This window comes from Bos mutus, chromosome 3 (assembly GCF_027580195.1).
Source record: "Bos mutus isolate GX-2022 chromosome 3, NWIPB_WYAK_1.1, whole genome shotgun sequence".
Classification (NCBI taxonomy): Eukaryota; Metazoa; Chordata; class Mammalia; order Artiodactyla; family Bovidae; genus Bos; species Bos mutus.
In genome coordinates, this window is record NC_091619.1 from 30,390,425 (window position 1) to 30,412,591 (window position 22,167).

General features: G+C 42.6%; 1 pseudogene; it reads left to right on the forward strand.

Moving 5' to 3' along the window:
- Nucleotides 1-4,600: 4,600 nt before the first annotated feature.
- LOC102288127 (pepsin B-like) lies at nt 4,601-13,284 on the forward strand (annotated as a pseudogene).
- The last annotated feature ends 8,883 nt before the right edge of the window (nt 13,285-22,167 follow it).

The following is a 22,167-nucleotide window of genomic DNA, read 5'->3' on the forward strand; positions in this document are numbered from 1 at the left end:
ATACCAAAGCCAGACAAAGATACTATAAAAAAAGAAAATTACAGGTCAATATCACTGATGAACACAAACACAAAAATTCTCAACAAAGTACTAGTAAACCAAATCCAGTAATACTTTAAAAGGATCAGATACCATGATCAAGAAGGATTTATCCCAAGGATATAAGGATTTTTCATTATCTGCAAACCAATCAATGTGATACATCATATTAACAAATTGAAGAATAAAAAATCATATGATCATCTCAAAAGATATAGAAAAAGCTTTTGACAAAATTCAACATACATTTTTTGATAAAGACTCTCCAGAGAGTAGGCATAGAGGGATGACCTCAATGTAATAAAGGCCATCTATGAAAAACCCATAGCTAATATCATATTCAATAGTGAAAACTGAAAGCATTTCCTCTAAGATCAGGAACAAGATAAGAATGCCCTCTCTTGCCAGTTTTATTCAACATACTTTTGGAAGCCCTCTAGGCACAGCAGTCAGAGAAGAAAAAAAAAGTAATCCAAAGTGGAAAAGCAGAAGTAAAACTGTCACTGTTTGCAGATGGCCTGATACCGCACATAGAAAATCCTTAAGATGCTACCAGAAAACTGCTAGAGCTCATCAATGAACTTGGTTAAGTTGCAGATACAAAATTAACACCCCAAAATCTGTTGCATTTCTATACATTAACAATGAAAGATCAGAAAGAAAAATTAAGCAAGAAATCTTATTTACCATTTCAATAAAAAGAATAAAACACCTAGGAATAAATTTACCTAAGGAGACTAAAGACATGTATTCTGAAAAACAGAAGATGCTGATGAAGAAATCGAAGATTACACAGATACAAAGATATACCATGTTCTTGGATTGGAAGAATCAGTATTGTTAAAATGACCATAACATCCAAGGCTGTTAGGGGAAGCACACTGATTGAAACCGCCCACCCTGGCCAGGCACCATAGTAACCATTTGCATGAGTTGTTTTATGACAGGTGATCCTGATAAGGAATAGGAAACTAATAAGCCACCACCAACCAGAAGAGTTTGGGAAAGGTCAAAAGGAGACACCGCCTGTCCGTCCACTTCCCAAAATCCCTCTTGCTAGCATCCATCTTGGCTGAGCAATGCGTGCGCCACCAGGAAAGACTCTGAATTAGAATGATTGGCCAAAGACCACCAGGAAACTAATTCCATCACCATAAAACCCAAGACTGTGAGCCACGCGGCGGAGCAGTTCTCCTGGGTTCCCTTACCCTACTGCTCTCCACCCAGGTGCCCTTTCCCAATAAAATCTCTTGCTTTGTCAGCACACGTGTCTCCTAGGACAATTCATTTCCGAGTGTTGGACAAGAGCCCAGTTTTGGGCCCTGGAAGGGGGTCCGCCTTCCTGCAACAAGGCTATCTAAGGATTCAATGCATTCACTATGAAAATACCAATGGTGTTTTTCTCAAAACTAGAACAAATAATTTAAAAATTTGTATGGAAACACAAAAGACCCCAAATAGTCAAAGTGATCTTGAGAAAAAAGAACAGAGCTGGAAGAATCGGACTCCCTGACTTCAGACTATCTACAAAGCTACAGTAATCAAAACAGGATGGTTCTGGCACAAAAATAGACACATAGATCTATGGAAAAGGACAGAGCCCAGAAATAAACCCATTCACCTATGGTCAGTTAACCTATGACAAAGGAGGCAAGACTATGCAGTGGAGAAAAGACAATTTCTTTAATATATGGTGCTGGGGAAAACTGGATAGCTTCATGTAAAAGAATGAAATTAGAACTTTTCCAATACCATATATAAAAATAAACTAAAAATGGATCGAAGACTTAAATGTAAGACTGGATACTATACTATACTGAATACTAGAAGAAAACGTAGAAAAACAGAACACTCTTTGATACAAATCATAGAAATAGTTTCTGGATCTGTCTCCTAAATAAAGGAAATAAAAAACAAAAATAAGCAAGTGGGAACTAGTTACACTTAAAAGCTTTTGCACAACAAAGTAAACCATTGACAAAATGGAAAGACAACCTACTGAATGGGAGAAAATATTTGCAAATGATGGACAGATAAGGGATTAATATCCAAACTATTTAAACAGCTCATACAACTCAACATAAAAAAAAAATTTTTAAAATGGACAGAAGAACTAAATAGACATTTTTTCAAAGAGTAAATGCAGATAGCCAACAGGCACAGGAAAAGATGCTCGACATTGCTAATCATCAGGGAAATGCAAACCAAGACCTCAATGAGATATTACCGCACATCTCTCAGAATGGCTACCATCAAAAAGAACCCAAATAACAAATGTAGGCAAGAAGATATGGAGAAAAGGGACCCGTTACACACTGTTGAGGAGAATGTAAATTTGCATAGCCACTCTGGAAAACAGAATGGAGATTTCTCAAAAAACTAAAATAGAACTACCATATGACCCATCAATTCCACTCCTGGGTATTTATCTGGAAAAAACCCCACTAATTTGAAAAGAATTATAAACATGTATCCCAATGTTCATAGCAGCATTTACAATTGCCTAGATATGAAAACAATCTAAATGTCCATCAACAGATTAATGGATAAAGAAGATGTGCTATATATATGTATGTATACACGCAACACATACAGAAACCCACACAGTGGACTACTACTCAGCCATAAAAAAGAATAAAATGTTGCCATCTATAGCAATATAGATGGGTGTGGAGGTAAGTAAGATATCACTTATATGTGGAATCTAAAAGAATAAAATATAATAATATAACAAAAGTGAAGCAGATTCACAGTTTTAGAGAACAAACCAGTGGTTACCAGTTGGGGGTGAGGGGCAATTTAGGGGTGGGAGAGTAGAGATACAAACTATTGGCTTGAGGATGTATTTGTATAACATGGGAAATACAGCCAGTATTTTGCAATAACTGTAAGTGGAAAGTAACCTTTAAAAAATTGTATAAACAATTTAAAAATATTTAAAAAATTTAAAAAGTAAAGAATTATGGAGAGCAATCAATTAAATACTTTTAAACTACACTCAATATATGAAAAAGATATGAATTATAAAAATACTTTACAAAGGCTATAGGTTATACAATCATGCTGGTCTATAAAGAAAATTAACATAGTCGATCCAATTGTACATAAAAATACGTAGAATATGTAGAAAAAATACCTTTAGAATTCTGAAAATAAGTATTTTAGCTGTCCTCCAGATAGTCATTTATTAACAGCTGAGGCAATAACATAATGCTTTAAATGAATATGCATCAACATGCCTTACAATCATGCTTATACTGGTACCAAGTACTGTAGTCTAGTAGTTCCACTCATGGTACTCTGGTGTGGTGTAATCAGAGGCATACCATAAATAATTTGATAGGATAATAGTTAAAATACTGAAGGTACTACTTTAATATAATTATAGACTGGAGACTATTCCTATTTTACCTTTATAGTCCTTTTCATTTCAAAAATGGGTTCTTGAGTAGAAAATAATTTTCTGAGCTACAATTAGCATGATGAGAATCGTGCAGATCCAGTGCAGGTCCTTTAGATGTGTCTTGGCTGGTGAGGAACCATATTAGGAATTGCCCTTCTTGGCTACATTCATTCATCCTAATGTTCTTTGAACTCCTCGCACAACTTCACTCTTCTTTGCTATTGCTCAAGCTTTTCTTCTGCCTCCAATGGCGTTTCCACTTCCCTTACTTCTTCGTCTAGCTTCCTGTAAAATTGTTACTCAAATGTTACCTCTTCTGTGAAGCCTTTTAATCCTACCAAGATTTATCACTTCCTCTCTGCTTGTTTTATGAATACTGTTATTTTCATTCTCATTCATTCAACATCCATTTGAATGCCTGGAGTGATAACATTCAAGCCACATAGCTTCATGATTTGAATGTGTGTCAGTCATTCCAGCAGGAATGTGGATGTTTACATACAATGACAGTTTCTTAATTATCTTTGTACTCCCAGAGCTCAGTGAGAAGTGACAAGAGTAGGCATTTAGTAAATTCATGAACTAAAAAGATAAAGAGCATGTTGTGTCATGGACTATTAGAATCTTATATGGAAGGCTATAGATGAGACTGATCAAGGGAAGAGGAAGGAAAAGGAGCAGAAGTAGAGAGTAGGCTGTAAATCTCAAAAAGGACGTCACTTGTAGCCAAAGAGCAAACTGTTCCATCGTTCCAACTGAAGTTGGCAGCAGCCATTTCCCAGTGGATGAGAGTACCAGGATCCTTTGTTCACCATGCATTTTATTTATTTTTTTTAAGTTAATTTTTTAAATTTTATTTTTTAATTTTACAATATTGTATTGGTTTTGGATTCCCTCAGCAAAGCCATTAGTTGCTTTTTAAGTTGGCTACAAAGTGGATATTAAAGTCCTTGATACTTGCCAGAGGGAAAAACAAACAGGATCCATGAATGTGCAGGGGCACAGGTTGGTACAAAGATAGGAAAGCCCACGTGCCCAGAAATGAAAAGAACAAGGTAAATCAGGGCATAAGAGAGAGACCCAACCTCTTTCTGTGCATCCCAACCCTTGGGTCTGCCACTGTGTTCTGTGTGCTGGTAGACAGTGGAAATCAGCACCATGAAGATCCTGGTCTTGGTCTTGGTTTGTCTACAGTTCTCAGAGGGCATGGTAAGGTGTGTATTGGTGTTTCATTTCATCATGAATTTGTGTGAATGAGCATGACAATCTAGGGAACAGCAAAGGACTTCTCCCACAAGTCTCTTGGAAAAGCAGTCAGATTGTTCCTTGATATCATAAACTGGTGTTGGGCCACTGCTGTGGGTCAAGACTTAAATGAATGGGGTGTGTGTGTGTGTGTGTGAGAAAGAGAGAGAGAGAGACAGAGAGATTGTGTGTTGGGTGTTTTGTTGCTTAAGAAGAAAGGATGCATGATCCCTGCCTCAGCTTACAGGAGGGACTGGGGAGAAACAGACATTTCTTCTCTGGAAACAATTTTTAAGTACAAAACCAAATATATGGTGTAGTGTATTTCCATGCTGGAAATGCTTGAGTGACTGTGGTGGTCAGAAATTGCTCTGGGAGCACTTCCTAAAAGAGGCTCTTTGGGTAGAGTACTAAAGAAGTTTGGAGGACCTAGGTTAGGTCCTTGAAGGGACTGCTGTGATGGGATGTGTGAAGCTCATTCGTTTGGTTTACCCTATGTTCTGCAGAATCATCCTGAGGAAAGGCAAGTCTATCTGAGAGGCAAAGGAGGAGTAGGGTATACTGGAGAAATTCCTAAAGAACCTCCCAAATGTTGGTCCGGTTGCTAAGTATCATTTTGGTATTACAAGCCCTTACTTGCTTACAAGCCCTCCACAAACTACCTGGATGTAAGTGAAGTGGGATGTGGTGTTCGTGACCCTCAGCTAATAACCATTGTTAAATACTTATTTGTGCCTCTCGTTAACTTTGATTTTGTACTAGTTATTGAACCTAAGTTTCACATTCCTGTGGAAAGTATCTGAAAGTTACAAGTTGGTGCTAATAGTATGGGCTTCTCAGGTGGCTCAGTGGTAAAGAATCTGCCTGCCAGTGCGGGAACTGCAGGAGACACAGGTTTGATCCCTGGGTCAGGAAGAGCCCCTAGAAAATGAAATGGCAACCCACTCCAATATTCTTGCCTGGAAAATCCCATGGACAGAGGAGCTGATGGGCTACAGTCCATGGGGTCTCAAAGAGTCAGAAGCAATTGAGCTCGCACGCAGGGCTGCTAATAGTATAGTAGCTCCTTTTCTTTCTTTCTTTCCTCTCTTCTTTCTTCCTCCTTTCCTCCCTCCTTTTCTCTTATTACTGGCTCATCTCTCTACAGCCTTGTCTATGTAGTAAAGTGATTCATAGTGGGAGTGTTCAAGTCAATTGAGAGACTGAAAGAACATCCTAACAATGAGCTGCAGGGAAAGAAGGAAAACACATGCAAGTCCACCAGCCAAAATATCCAGTGGCTCCACACACTGTATACAATCTCCCTTTTCTGAAAAGATTCACAGGAACCTAGAGCAATTGTTTGAATGTTCTTGAGGCTACAATATCGGCATAGGCATCTTAACGTGCATAGAGTCTCAGAGCTGGAAGGTACTTTAATGGATCTCCTATTTCAAATCCCACATTTTACAGATAGAGGCGCTAGAGGCAGGTAAATGACACAATGGACCCCAATTCACCTAGAACTAAAACTATCTCTTAATAAAATTCTTTTCTCTCCATGCTACCTTTCACTCTAGACTCTCTAGCTCCCTTTGCAAGTATGTGACCAGGAAGGAGGAGAATGGTGGTGGAAGTATCTAACACTGGAAGAGAAGGGGAGACTAGTGTGTATGTGTGCATGTGTGAATGTAGGCGTGTGTCTGTAAAGCTGGACAGTGGATAGACACTGGGAAAAGAGAAAAAAGTGATTCTTCTCCTTCTTTGGGTAGTCTGATATTACAAACCAGAAAACACTTTTGGAAGAGGATATTGTCTTTCCAGACCAGGTCTTAGCTGGTCAAAGGTTTGCAATTAGGGATAAAAAAGTGGAATACTGAGAACATTTGACTCCAGGAGGAAAGGAGAATTGGAGGCAGAAGCCTCTTATTCCCCAAGGAAATCATTTGGGCAAAATGTGACTTCAAGTGGGCCAACTTCTTCCCCATCCTTTGGACAAGGCTTGGCTACTTATGAGGGTGACAAACCTTTCTTTGCAGTCTTTCTACTTTGGGGAGATCAGCATTGGGATACCACCCTAAAATTTCCTAGTCCTCTTTGACACAGGCATCTCCAACCTGTGGGTGCTGTCCACCTACTGCCAGACCGAGGCCTGCTGTGAGTACACCAGCATCACTACCACCCCTAAGTGGGAGGGGCAGCGTCCAAATTGAGCACAGGCTTATCCTGCTAAGTCCAGAGTTCTTGCTGCATAAACATTATCTCTTCCTGCTAAAGTTGGGAACATCTGGATGTCTTGCCTTTGGTCTATGTTTCAGAAGTGCTGACAGTTCTGGGGAGAGACAGCAGACACAGACTGAGGCTTCCATTCCTTTCTACTTTGTTCTTTCCCTCAGCTCTCTCCCATGGGCTGGAATTCCTGGCATTTTTGAAGAGATCCATCCCTCAGGGATGGTGGGCTGGAGAGAATTTTGGCAATGTATGTTATCCAAGGGGACAGGCTTTGCTGTGGCCAACATAGTGTGTCTACAGCACAAAATTGCTGAGGCTGAGGCCCTATCACATCCGTGGTCTGATGACCCCAGGTTGTCAAGGGTAAGTTGTCTCCAAGTATTTTGGGAATTAATGATTGACACTAGTATTTCATCTTCCTATAGCCACTCACAATAGGTTCAACCCCAGCCAGTCCTCCACCTTCAGTCTCAATGGACTAACCTATACGCTGTCCTATGGGAGTAGAAGCCTGAGTGTGGTCCTGGGATATGACACTGTGACTGTGAGTGATATTCTCATAGTTGTGGAGGCTCTGTGGTTTGCCTCCTAGTTTCTAGAGCCTCAAGCTTCCAGAAAAATCCATAATTACCAATTTAGTACAACCTCCCCAGAAGCTAAGAGTTGGAAAGGATGTCAAAGGCCATGTAATTCAATCTTCCTCCCAAGACAGGCTTCCACAGCAGTCCTGACTGCAGAAAGCTCTTTATGCGATGCTAAGGTTGCTGTGTCTTGTGACTTTGTTTCCTAGTCTTAACTCTGCCCCCTGGAACCACCTAGAATAAATCCTCTCTCTCCTCCACACCCTTTCACTATGGATATTTGATGACTTGTCCTTTCACTATTTTCTTATTTCCTCATTCTCAAAGTTCTCTGTTGTTCTTGCACATGGATTGTTGAGCATAAAACCAGTTTTATGGTTTTATAAATAGAAAAATAAATAGAAGAATAGAAAAAAAAACTATTCTTTCACTGTAAATGGATGTGGAAACTATAACTCCAGAAAATGATTGCCTCTGCTCCCCAACACCTAGCTATTTTTTTCTGGGATACACATGGTTGAGTGATACTGTTGCCCTTTCCCCTTCCACCCTTGCCCTCATGTTTGAGCTCAGCATGAAAAAAGCCAACTTCCTCTCCTGGGAGGGGTTCTACATCCCAGACCCTGGGTACCTAAGTCTGGAAGAATTTACCCACCTGAACTGTGAAGCTCTCTGTCTGCTCACTCCAGGTTCAGAACATTGTCACTGATAACCATGAATTTGGCCTGAGAATGAGCCCAGTGACCCTTTCTACTGTTCAAACTTTGATGGGATTATGGAAATGGCCTACCCCAGCTTGGCGGTCGGAGGCACCCCAGCAGTCATGCAGCACATGCTGCAGCAGGACAAGCTGACCCAACCCTTCTTCAGCTTCTACTTCTCTTGGTAAGAACCCTTGTCCAGGGAAGGACCCATCAAATGAGGCTCTGTGGGGGCTTTGGACAACTCAACATCAGACAGAGCCTAGGTAAAAAAAGTTACCTGATACAATGAGTATAATGTGCTATATACAACCCCACACATATTTCTGAAAATTTGTAATTACATTTTGGGGGGAATTTTATTTTAAATGCACTGGAAGAATTTTTAACAATGGCCATACTAGCCATATGATGACTCTCTTCTTAAAAATGGACAATGCTCCTTCAACATTTGTTCAGTAAATCCAGAGATTGCTGTGTTAGATTTGCACAGCTGTAGAGTGATTGAATAAGCTCCATGAGCATTTACTATAAAGAGAACAGAAGTGAAGTGATAACTATAATAACACCTCCAGCTTTATATTGAGTGCAGCACTTTCACAGCATCATCTTTCAGGATTTGAAATAGCTCAACTGGAATTCCATCACCTCTACTAGCAGTCCATCCTAAAGGAGCTCAGCTCTGGGTGTTCATTGGAAAGACTGATGCTGAAGCTGAAACTCCAATACTTTGGCCACCTCATGCGAAGAGTTGACCCATTGGAAAAGACCCTGATGCTGGGATGGATACGGGGCAGGAGGAGAAGGGAACGACAGAGGATGAGATGGCTGGATTTCATCACCAACTTGATGCACAAGAGTCGGACACAACTGAGCGACTGAACTGAACTGGCTTTATAAAATATTCTTGTAGCAATAACTTCAAATGACATCTGAAAAATCATATTAGCTCTATTTTGCCAGTGAGGAAATGGAGGCTTAAACATGTTGTGAATGTTAAACAAGTTCAGTCTCTGGTAGGCATGAAGCCAAGACTCCAGCTCAAAAGTCTTGATCAGAAATCCAGTACCTTTTATCTGGACTCAAACTTCATGGCAAGCTTTATTCCCTGATCCTTTATTCCTAAACACATGGTCCTCAGGGTATCTGATCCAAATGGCTTACTCTGATGACTGGCAGGCCAAGATAGTAAACACAGGAGACCTAGAACCTCTTCAGATTATCTAGTTATCTAATTGACCCTGATAGGAGCATCTCCATCATGGCCAGCTTGGGGTCTCTGTCAGGCCCCATCCCAGGCACTCTCAGTGGGGTTTCTTCTTATCCTCTCCCTGTCCGGGAAGGCCTCTCTGGGATATGCTTATAGTCTGTTTTCAGGTGCCTGTCTTCTCCTTTATGATGCAGTCTGTGTTTCCAAGTCTCTCACGTTTTGGGTGTTTCTCTGAGAATTCTCTCGATTGTACCTTGAGCAAGGTGGAGTCTAAGGAGCAGCTGAGAGGACAGCATACCCTTGTTCTGCAGTTCCTCTGTGTCTGAAGGAGAGTGGAAAGAGGGGAGGAGAGAGAGAGGAACTGCTTGACCCATCTGTGCTGCAGGACTCATGCACTTGGCCTTTCTCCCCAGACAGCTGACTTATCAGTATGGTGGAGAGCTTATCCTGGGAGACGAGGACACTCAGCTCTATTCTGGTGAGATCGTCAGAACACTCAGCTCTATTCTGGTGAGATCGTCAGAACCCCTGTTACCTGGGAGCTGTACTGGCAGATTGTCATCCAGGAGTAAGTAGAGTGGACAGTTTCTAGGGATTATGGGCACTCCCATAGTCCCCCAGCATGACACTGTTGCCTGTTCCTCTCAAGACATGAATTACTTAAAGAATCACCAAACCCCTGGCTAAGGTCGTCCTGGAGCCCAGTAGATGCTTGCGTCTAGCTCTTGACTGAACCTTTAGAACTGGCCACTGAGCTTTGCCATGCCAGCAGGTTGGTCATTCCTAGGCCCTGTGAATTCACAGCTTTGTTCTTAAAACTTCATTATACCATCAGCATAATCTCTACCCACTTCCATCATCAGTAAGAGTAATGCTGTCACTTTTTCTTGGGGATGGTCTTGATCACCGCCTCTTGTACAATGTCACGAACCTCCGTCCATAGTTCTTCAGGCACTCTGTCAATCAGATCTAATTCCTCGAATCAGTTTTGTCACTTCTACTGTATAATGTAAGGGATTTGATTTGGTCGTACCTGAATGGTTTAGTGGTTTTCCCTACTTTCTTCAATTTAAGTCTGAATTTTGCAATAAGGAGTTCATGATCTGAGCCACAGTCAGCTCCCAGTCTTGTTTTGCTGACTCTATAGAGCTTCTCCAGTCTGATTTTGGTGTTGACCATTTGGCTTTTGAACTGTGGCATTGGAGAAGACTCTTGAGAGTTTCTTGGACTGCAAGGAGATCCAACCAGTCCATCCTAAAGGAAATCAGTCCTGAATATTCATTGGAAGGACTGATGCTGAAGCTGAAACTCCAATACTTTGGCCCTCTGATGTGAAGAACTGACTTTTTGGAAAAGACTCTGATGCTGGGAAAGATTGAAGGCAGGAGGAGAAGGGGACAACAGAAGATGAGGTGGTTGTATGGAATCACCGACTCGATGGAAATGAGTTTGAATAAGCTCTGGGAGTTGGACAGGGAAGCCTGGTGTGCTGTGGTCAATGGGGTTGCAAAGAGTCAGACATGACTGAGCGACTGAACCAAACTGAATTGAATGCGGTCACTGGTGTTTTCCACATTCCAGATATGCTAAATATTTTACTATACTATTGCATATAAGAATATACAACACTATAAGGATATCAGCATCATATTGCATTCTATAGATAAAAAGAAATCAAGGCTGGGAGGTTAGTAAGTTAACCAAAGTCACACATTTCAAGAATTTTAAAATTTGAGCACAAGCTTATCAGATCTCCAATTCATGATTGTGAATCTGTTACTTCTACACTTAAAGCTGCCAAGTATTTTCCATCACATGCAAGTTTAAAGACAAAATGCCTTGGCCTTGTACTCAAGACCATACAAAACCTAGGCCTTACCTATCAATACAGCCTTCCCACTACTTCCTGATCTGAAGCATAGATGTCATCCTTGCACCTTGTCATAACTTTCTGGCTTCTTTTGTTTGTATCACCTGGTGTACCCCTCTTCTCCTCTGTGCTTATTTGAACTTTAGGCAAACTTCAGAGCCTGGATTAATTCCTATCTCTTCCAAAACCTCTCCTGGAGGCCCAGTCTATGGTGATCTCTCTTTGAATCCCTCTCCTAGAGGCCCAGTCTATGGTGATCTCTCTTTGAATCCCTCTCCTGGAGGCCCAGTCTATGGTGATCTCTCTTTGAATCCAATAGTATTTACTTGTGCTCGTATCGCAGGTTGTATGTCCTAATCGCTGGGTAAGCACTGGAAAAACCTGGCACAAGGAGATTAAAGAAGACATGCACAGTTTTTGCTTTCCAAGGACTGGAGAGGTCACCAGTCCAAGACTGAGGCTATTATTCCAGTAATTACAAAGGCCCAGTAGCATCACGTGGGCAGATGTGTCACAGAGTGGCCCTGCTTCCTGGAAGATGCAGAACGTTAGAGCTCCTGAACTGGTGGGTGATAAGAGGAGGACAAGGCTCATGTTTGCAGAAGAGGCACCTGACTTTTTCTTTGTATTGGTGTCTCTGTCAGGTTTGCAATTGTGACTAGGCCACTGGTTGGTGTTCCGAAGGCTGCCAGGCCATTGTGGATACAGGGACTTTCCTGCTGGCTGCTCCCCATCAGTTTATGACCTCCTTCCTGCAGGCAATGGGAGCCCAGGATAATGAGGATGGTGATGTGAATAACTAGAAACCAATGGTTTCTCTGCACATCCAGGTAGCCTCAGGACAGGAGCCCGACAGCATGAGTTCATGAGAGGGAGGAGGAAGCACTGCAGGGGACCCAAACCCCTGGCAGGACAGAACCGGTGGAAACAAATCTTGAACCTCCAATGCAAAAAAGGGAAAGGGGAGGGAGTAATACTAACTCCATCCAGACTGTGAGGTTGCGCTGAGTGGTTGTCAGGAGGTGCTGCTTGTCCACTGTAGGTTCTAGGGGCACATTTCAGCTCAGTCTGGCTGCTGTCATTTGCATGAAATAGAGTCAGGGCACAATGTACTTCTCCATTCCACTTGGTTTTCTTCCTTCACTAAGAATGTACCTTTGGGCTTTACTCTAAATAGCCTTCTGTCCCCATGTCTGCTCCCCTTGGTGCCCATATCTGGTTTGCTTTTCCTTGCATCCAAATATCTGTGTGTGTATGTGTGTGTGTGAGAGAGAGAGAGAGAGAGAGAGAGATGAATACATGGACTGGTGCATACACACTTGGACATGAGAGGGTGTGACTGTACTTGTACAAATGTGTGCCCATGCCTTTTCTCTATGATTTGAGGTTAGAATTTGGTCCTGGAAAAGCCTAACTCCTTATGACCATATCTGTACTCCCAAAATCTAAGAGCTGAGATGTGTTTAAAGGAGGAGTCAAGAAGCCAGAGGGTTGGTCTGTGTTGCGCATGGGAGTCAGGCCTGGTCTTCCAGTTTCTGCAACAGTCTCTGCTGGACGATGGGAAAGAGAGTCCCGCAGGAAAAGGGGGGCCTTGGGCCCTTTTCTAGGCCCACAGCCCCAGGCGTTCTGCAGCGTTGTCTCTTCTCTCTCAGTTTGTGGTAAGCTGCGACTCTGTGGAGAGCCTGCCTACCATCACCTTCACCATCGGCAGGCCCCAGCTCCCACTGCCGCCCTCCACCTATGTCTTCAATGTACATATTCGCCCCAGGGTTCCTGCATGTCCCAGGTGTCGTGGGACATAGAGTGGGGGACATTTCCATGGGGCAAGGCCTCTGCAATGCCCCTGGTGATGGCCTGTCCACTGTCTCTTCAGAACGATGACTACTGCACGCTGGGGATTGAGGCCACTTACCTGTCCTCCTCCAGCAGGGAGCCCCTGTGGATTCTGGGTGATGTCTTCTTCAAGGAGTTTTACTGTCTTTGACATGGCCCACAACTAGGTGGGCTTTGCCCTCTCCACCTAGAGGAGTGTGAGGCAGCCATCTCCACTCTCCCTGAGGACTCTGCGGTTGCCCTGATGCATCTGGGGTGAGGGCAACGTTTCAAACAATCCTGATTCCTTCAGCTCACAAGAACCTTTCTTCATGAAACTAATAAACTCAAAAATCTTCAAACATCTTTGAGGTTCCTTCCAATAAACAACTTAGTATTTAATTCTAATTTGAAAGAGCAACAGCTGTTGGGGGATCTGTTAATTGATGGACGAGAACATGCATGTAGCATGGGCGTCAAGGACACAGTGGTTTCTGCAGGAGGGTCCCTGGTTAGAGGTTTTCACCACTCCTAGCACTCTCTTCTCCATCACTATTTTCTCTCCATTCTTAAAAAAGAAAGTGAACCAGAGCAATTGATGACTCAAGAATTTTTAACTAAACAGAAACCTAAGATAGCTTTTTAAACAGGGGCTCTGATGGTCAAATATGACCAGAAAACAGTTTTTGTGTGTGTTTGTTATTGAGAAGAGCAGTACAGTTTTAATGAATCTGAATACTCTCTGACTTCTTTGCCTTTATACCCTACATGCATTCTCAGGCTGCCTAACAGATTCACGTTACCTGCCTGGGCCCGAAAGTGTTTGAGTTTAACACCCCAATCTTATTTTACAGTGGAAAGAACTGAGGCATCGAATGACAATTATGTAGTTAGTGTTAAAATCAGATCCAGACATACTTATCATATTGCTATGTAATGAAGCTGGTTGTGTGCAAGTTACCGGGGCATGTAAATATAGGTGAGGCTTGGCTCTGGCCCTCTAGGAATTTTCAATCAAGTGGAGTGTATTGCTTGTTTTCTTTTTTAAAAAAATTTTAATTTTGTATTTAAAAATTTTTAAGTTGTTTATTTTTTTCTTCCAGTTTTATTGAGATATGATTGACATACAGCATTGTCTAAGATTAAGGGCTTCCCTGGTGGCTCAGATGGTAAAGAATATGCCTACAATGCAAGAGACCTGGGTTCAATCCCTGGGTCAGGAAGATCCCCTTGAGAAGGGAATGGCACCCCACTCCAGTATTCTTGCTTGGAGAATTTCATGGACAGAAGGAGTCTGATGAGCTACAGTCCACAGGGTCGTGAAGAGGTGGATACAACCTAGCAACTAACACTTTCATAATGATTTGACTTACATACATCACGAAATGATTACCACAATAAGTTTAGTGAACATCCAGTCATCTCATATAGATACAAAAGAAAAAGAAAAAAAATTTTTTTCCTTGTGATGAGAACTCTTAGGATTTATTTCCTAACAACTTTCATATACAGTTGTTTAGTTGCTCAGTCATGTCCAACTCTTCGCAACACAACTATAGAACATAAAGCAGTGTTAATCATATTTATCATGTTGTACATTACATCCCTAGTACTTACTTACAACTAAAAGTGTATCTTTTGACCACCTTCATCCAATTCCCCCATCCCTCCACACTTTGTCTCTGGTAACCACAAATCTGGCCTCTTTTCCTGATGAGTTTTTTGGTCTGTTCGTTTGTTTTTGAAGTATAATGGACCTACAACACTCGTTAGTTCCTGGTACACAACATAGTGGTTTGATGTGACTGGCTGATGGGCAGGGAGGCTGCCAGCTCTAGTAGACTTGAGTAAGGATTCCCAAGGGTCACTTTCCAGTACTAGAGTTCTCATGCTGGAAGGAGTTCCCCTGATGGCTACTGCCAGTGTCTGTGTCTACAGGGAATGTCCCAGTTCCCTCCTGCCTCTACAAGAGGTCTCCAAGATCAGCAAGTGAGTCAGACTGGAATCCCTTCAAATTATTGCCTCTGCACTGGGTCTCAGAGTGGGTGAGATTTTGCACGTGTCTTTTAGGAGTAGAGTCTCTGCTTCCTACAGCCCTTTGGTTCTCCTGTAGGCAAGTCCCACTCACCTTTAAAGTCAGACATTCTTGTCATCCTAGTTACAGGATCCCCAGGCTGGGGAGCTCAATGTGGAGCTTGAATACCTCACTTTTGGGGGAGAATTTCTGCATTTGTGATGATCTTCCTGTTTGTGGGCCACTTACCTGGGTGTGTGAGTCTAGACTATACCACATCTCTGTTTTTCCTACCCATCTCATTGTGATTCCTTCTTTATATTGTTAAATGTGGGAAATCTTTTCAACTAGTTTTCAGGTCATTCTCATCAATAGTTACTCTGTAAATAACTGTAATTTTGGTGTGTCCATAGGATGAGGTGAGCTGAGGGTCTTCCTACTCTGCCATCTTGGCCACTCCCTTGATAGGACATTTTACTTTTGGGGCACTTTTTCTTTTTGAAGTAAGCTCACTAGCTGAATTTGCATTATCTCATTATCAGTGATCATCTGGAGCGGTTCTTCTCATGAAGAAATGCTGCCTCCAGGAAATTAAAAACCGTTATTGCTCTGGGACCTCAAACCTACTTCAACCAATGTAATTAGGACATATCTGGAAAGGAAGATGTAAAGTATTATCAATCCAGATATATGTAAGTTGTTGATGGTGGATGTAGGTATGTATTTTTCTAGGGGCTTCCCTGGTAGCTCAGCTGGTAAAGAATCTTCCTGCAATGCAGATGACCCTGGTTTGATTCCTGGGTCGGGAAGATCCCCTGGAGAAGGGATAGGAACTCCAGTATTCTCGCCTGGAGAGTGTTATGGACAGAGGAGTCTGGCAGGCTACATAACACATAATGCATTGATTTTATTGAACTGAGTTGTGTCTACCTTATTTCTTTTCTGTTGCATTTCTCTGATGAAAGAGTCTTTGTGTCAAAGGGAAGGGAGCTGCACGTTAGCCCCAGTTCACCTCCATCCTCATCCCCTGGCCTGTCAGCCACTGTCCCTGCCTCAGTTTCTCCTTTATTCATGCTCTGGCCTCTGGGATCAACTACATAGAACAAAGATCTTGAGTTAGAGATGTAATTTCTGGGAATTTCTCAATACCTAGATACAACCAGATGCAAGCTATCATGAGTCACCTGAAATTCATCAGCAAGCACAAACCTGCTGGGACAACATAGGATAGTTCTGGTAAAGCCAGAGCTAGAGAATTCTATTTGCTTCTGGATTCTAGAAAATAACACCCAACAGAAACTGCCCCACAGGTTAAGCTCTGTTCTGCCTTGACTATCGCTGTGGGACGTGGACTCGATTTACTAATATGAGACTATTCCTTCATATTTCACTAGCACCCCTTTGTCTCCACCATGCTAAATAAGATCTTGACTGACCAATTATCATATTTTCTGCTATAGAGAATTAGAGGAGTGAAAGGAGAGAGAGAATTTGTCTAGAGAAGTAGGAAGATAGAGGAAAATATTTAGCCGAAAGAGCTGACAGAGAATGTGGAAGTGAAAATGGTGGTAATTGTGGAAGGTGGAGGAGAAGATAGAGATCTGGAATCTGTTGGGGAAAATGTTGCAGAGCAACATCTCTGAAGGGGGATGTATGATGGAGATTTTGAGAAATGATTATGCTTACAAATTCTAATTTTTATCAATCTTCAAGTGATATAAGATTGGAATCCTCTTTAATTATCATTGGCAGCTGTAATGTGCTTTTAAAACTGAATTCATGCAGACAGTGGCCATATGGGACCCTAGCCGATAGTTTGAATATATTTGTTAGTAGGAATTGATCAGGTAGGAAAAGTTAAAGGCATCTCATGCAGCAAAAAAAAAAGCAAAGAACAGTCCAGAGACTCAGAAGAGTTTGTGCCATTGTAGACCAACAAGGAATCTGAACTGACTGCAACACCCAGTACCTGGAAATGATGGCAGGGAACAAGGCTGCCAGGTGGATTGGATCAGATGAGCCTTGATAAAGTTTGGAGTTTATTATCCAATCAATGGGAACCACCGTGGGTTTAGAGGAAGAGAGAGACATGATCAGATCTTTGTTTTAGGTGGAGAGGCCTGCTGGCAGAGCCCCATCTGTTCCACAGCTTGTCGGGATTCCCTGGGTTTCTACTCCTGTGGGAGACACAGCTCCAGATAGCTGCATATGCTTCACTCCTGGTAGAGCTTCCGCTCTAGGACCCTGGCCACTTTCCTAGCCAGGAGAGACCATGACTGAGAACCCGAAACAGAAGTGAAGGACCCCAAACCTAGAATTTACAGCCAACCCGAAACAGGGAGCACTCACATCCCTCTATCTTAGTTCCACTCTGACTCACCTTTTTACTACCCCAAAGTCAAAGGAACCACAAAAAGAACTCCCCACAGTTCTGGTGGAACATTTTGACAAGGCCTCCTTCCCTTTTCCTGTCGTGGTCAAAGACATGGAAAAGGGATTTTTATCTTGAGAAGATTTGACGTGTAATGAGTTCTCTGAACTTGGCCACAGCATGTGAGAGGTCTGACAACACCTACCCAAGTGGGCTGCCCAAGGCCCTGGGGAATGTGGCAAGCATGGAGCTGGATGCAGGCCCTGCAGCTGGATTCCGGTACAATGCCCTGTGCAGCTCTTCTCCTGCCATGGAAATAACGAGGTCCTTCTCAGCTCAGCATTTCAAGGGCTTAGAGGTGTGTCCTAGCAAGTCAGGCATTCTCTGAATTCATCTAACCCCAAACGCTACATATGTAGTTTCCAATCCAAATCTCACTGTCTCTTTCTGCAATATCCCACTTAATAGAATGACTTTTACAATGATTCTACTCCTTCATCCATCACCTTTCTTACCACTCATAACTTTCCCAGTGCCACACTTTGTAATGAAGAACTAACACTGTCCTCAGTGCTCAGCTCTGAAACCTGGCACCACCCTACTCCTAAAGAGCCTTGGAAGTCTGTGGTCCATGAGCACCTGCGGATGCTTAACATCACCCATGGGAGTTCATACAAGAGGCTCTGGGGCATCCTGGGCCTCAGCAAGAATACGGAGCTGTTCAGATGTTGCCCTCGCTGAACATGCAGCCAAGTTAAGGCAAGACCAGATAAACTGGACCCTGGCTTGAGGTAATTATTGAGAGGTGAGAATCCAGTCCATTGGAGCCTTGATGGCTGCAACAGGTAGATGGGCCAATGGTTTAATTAACATGCATTTATTTGATTCTGACTGTACATTAATTAGGTGGGGCTTCCCAAGTGGCACAATGGTAAAGAATCTGCCTGGCAATGTGGAGGTGCAAAACATGCAGATTCGATCCCTGGGTCGGGAAAACCCCTGGAGAAGGAAATGGCAACCCACTCCAGTACTCTTCCCTGGAGAATCCCATGGAAAGAGAAGTCTGGCAGGCTACTGTCCATGGGATCACAAAGAGTCAGACATAACTGAGCAACTGAGCATGCATGCACACACATATATTAGGTAATGTCACTTCAATTATCCCATCTAATACTTACAACAAAAATTTAAAGTAGGTTTTACTCTTCCCACTTGTCAGGAAGCAAATTGAGGTTAGGAGTCATGTGACAAGGTATTCAAGGATCTTGAAGCTGGAAGGAGAAGAGCTTATCTTCAAGCACAACAGTGTCTGCTTAGAGCCCATGCTGCTCCTACTCACCACTCACTAGGTGGTGGGGACCCAGCTCCAGGGCCCCCTCCTCTCCAGGGTGGCTTTGGCACAGCAGTGAAGAGGAAGACCTGTGCAGCACTCACCACAGGACTTACTAGAAGCTGACTCTTCATCGTTAGGTACGCAGCAGTGGAACAGGTCTGTAGCTTCGCAGGGAAGCCCTCAGCTGAGTCATGGCTTTGTTTCTTGCCTTGTTACAGGTCTGGCTGTGTTACAGCAGTTGCAGCTTGCTAAGCATCATGAGGAATCCTTTGAAAATCTAAGACAGCCAGAGTCTCCACCTCCTATAGCACAGTCAAAATTGTTACAAGAAAGAGGGAAAAAGAGAAAGGAAGGTATGAGGGAAGGAAGGCAGAAAGGTGAAAAGAAAGGAAATGTGAAAGAGAGCTTCTTTAACCTCACCTCCCGTACCACTGTATCCACATTCCTTTGGAGTAGAAATGAGAATGAGCTTGCTAAGGATAATGACAACCCTTACCAAAGTAAAGAAGACAGCACTTGAATGTATTAGTTTAGAGAGGATCAGTCATTAATTCCATAGAAATTAGAAATCTTTGGTGGGAAATGGTCCACTTTTATCCTATACCTGCTCTGACTCCACTCCCAGGTCCTTGAGAGGGAAGTTTACCTTTTAGCCTTACCTAAGCAATCTAAGCCTTTCTGATGCCCTCCTCACATCCCTAGTGTACACAGCTCATCTATGTCTTCACCACTATGGTGTTTGGATTCAGGGCAGGCCACCCTGAAATATACCTTCAAGGGATAATGGACTATTTTTAAATAAAATGACTTAAGAAATGGCTCATGTGAGAAGAACACTTGGATTCCCCTTCCTGTCTCCCAGAAGGCAGGAAATAAACCTTGCACGTGAAAGGTGTGCCCCCCACCCCCCATATCTGGAGGTAGAAGGTCACCTTTGTCCCCAGAGACAGGGAACTCAGGGCCAAGAAGTTTGTAGAAACAAACCATGTTACCTCTTCATTACTCTGCTATCCCAAGTGCCAGCCCCTTTGTTTTGTTAAATCTTTACAAATAATTGTTTCTTTACCTAAAAATGATATATAAATTTTCTGCTATGCTCAATTCTGAGGTCCAATCTTTATGAAATTTCCAAGTTTATGGATTAATTTTTTTCCTTCTGTTAATCTGCTTTGTGTCAATTTAATTATTAGGTCAGCCAAAAGAATTCATAAGAAATGCTGGACTGAATGAAGCACAAGCTGGAATCAAGATTGCTGGGAGAAATATCAACGTCTGATACGTAGATGACACCACACTTATGGCAGAAAGTGAAGAAGAACTAAAGGCCCTCTTGATGAAAGTGAAAGTGGAGAGTGAAAAAGCTGGCTTAAAACTCAACATTCAGAAAGCTAAGATTCATGGCATCTGACCCCATCACTTCATGGCAAATAGATGGGGAAACAATGGAAACAGTGAGATTTTATTTTTGGGGCTCCAAAATCACTGCAGATGGTGATTGCAGCCATGAAATTAAAAGATGCTTGCTCCTTGGAAGAAAAGTTATGGTCAACCTAGACAGCATATTAAAAAGTAGAGACATTTCTTTGCCAATAAAGGTCTGTCTAGTCAAAGCTATGGTTTTTCCAGTAGTCATGTATGGATGTGAGAGTTGGACTACAAAGAAAGCTGAGCACTGAAGAATTGATGCTTTTGAGCTGTGGTGTTGGAGAAGACTCTTGAAAGTCCCTTGGACAGCAAGGAGATCCAACCAGACCTTCCTAAAGGAAATCAGTCCTGAATATTCATTGGAAGGACTGATGTTGAAGCTGAAACTCCAGTACTTTGGCCACCTGATGTTAAGATCTAAGTCATTTGAAAAGACCCTGATGCTGGGAAAGATTGAAGGCAGGAGGAGAAGGGGACCACAGAGGATGAGATGGTTGGATAGCATGTAATCTGTGGGGTTTAATTATTTATTTATTTTTCCTCCTGTTTATTTTGCCCTCTGAGATTCCAAGGCTCACCACAGACCTGCTGGAGAGAGTGTTTCCTGGTGTTTGGAAATTTCTCTTTTTTAAGACTCCCTTCTGAGGACAGATCTCCATCCCTACCTCTTTTGTCTCTCTTTTTATCTTTTATATTTTGTCCTACCTCTTTTTGAAGACAATGGGCTGCCTTTCTGGGTGCCTGATGTCCTCTGCCAGCATTCAGAAGTTCTGTGGAATTTGCTCGGCGTTGAAATGTTATTTCGATGAATTTGTGGGGGAGAAAGTGGTCTCCCCAAACTATTCCTCCACTATCTTAGGACCACCTCTCGAGATGGTTGGCTGGCATCACTGACTCAGTGGACATGCGTTTGAGCAAGCTCCAGGAGTTGGTGATGGACAGGGAAGCCTGGTGTGCTGCAGTTTATGGGGTCTCAAAGAGTCGGACACGACTGAGTGACTGAACTGAATTGAACTGAAGAGGGAAAGTTGCCCCTCCCCAAGAATGGTCAAAATAATGATGGTGCCCTACATGATGATGTCATCTACTCTGGGTTTCAGGCCCTCAAGCAGCAGTCAGTACACTATCCTAGTATATCTGAGAAAGTCATGGACACATGCTCTGGATGGACTTGAAGCTCAAAGCTAGTTTGGGGAGGCCATCTCCCCACTCAGGGCTAAAGTACATGGATGACTGGATGACTCTGGAGGAGAGAGGAATGAAAGTGAAAAGGCACCCTGACACAAATCAAAATGACTTCTCTTTCCTCAGCAGTGATTTTACTTGTCACAGTGACTATCTTCATTGCTCTAATCTTTTTTTTCCCTTTCCTTACCTTTATTTCTGTGAAAATTAATACAGGGAAATCTCATTTAAAATGGAATTGGGATGCTAGAAGGGGAAGCTCTCACATAGCGTCATCAAGGTCAGTAACAGGAAGGACAGTCCATTACAGACCCCGACAGGAAGGATCATCATCAGGAAACAATAGTCAATTACAGGGTTCACCATGAAAGATATACTTGTATCTCCTACAGGAAACCAACTCCCTAAGCTACTAGGCCTATGACAAACCATCATCAACCCAAATTCTCGCTTTCCTCCTTTCATTCAAAAAAACCCCTCCCAACTTCCTCCTTTTTACTCTATAAAATAATGTTCCTTTCCTTTGTTTGCTGGATTTTCTTTGGCTTTTGCCAGTTACGGTAAAGAATCTGCCTACCAGTGCAGAAGACCCAGGTTTGATCCTTGGGTCAGGAAGATCCCCTGGAGAAGGGAATGGCAACCCACTCTGGTCATATGTAGCATATGACCTACATATAGTATATGCTGAAGTTTATTTGTTGTGCTTCCATTTATTTCCTTGGCTTCTCTGGTGGCTCAGATGTTAAAGAATCTGCCTGCAATGCAAG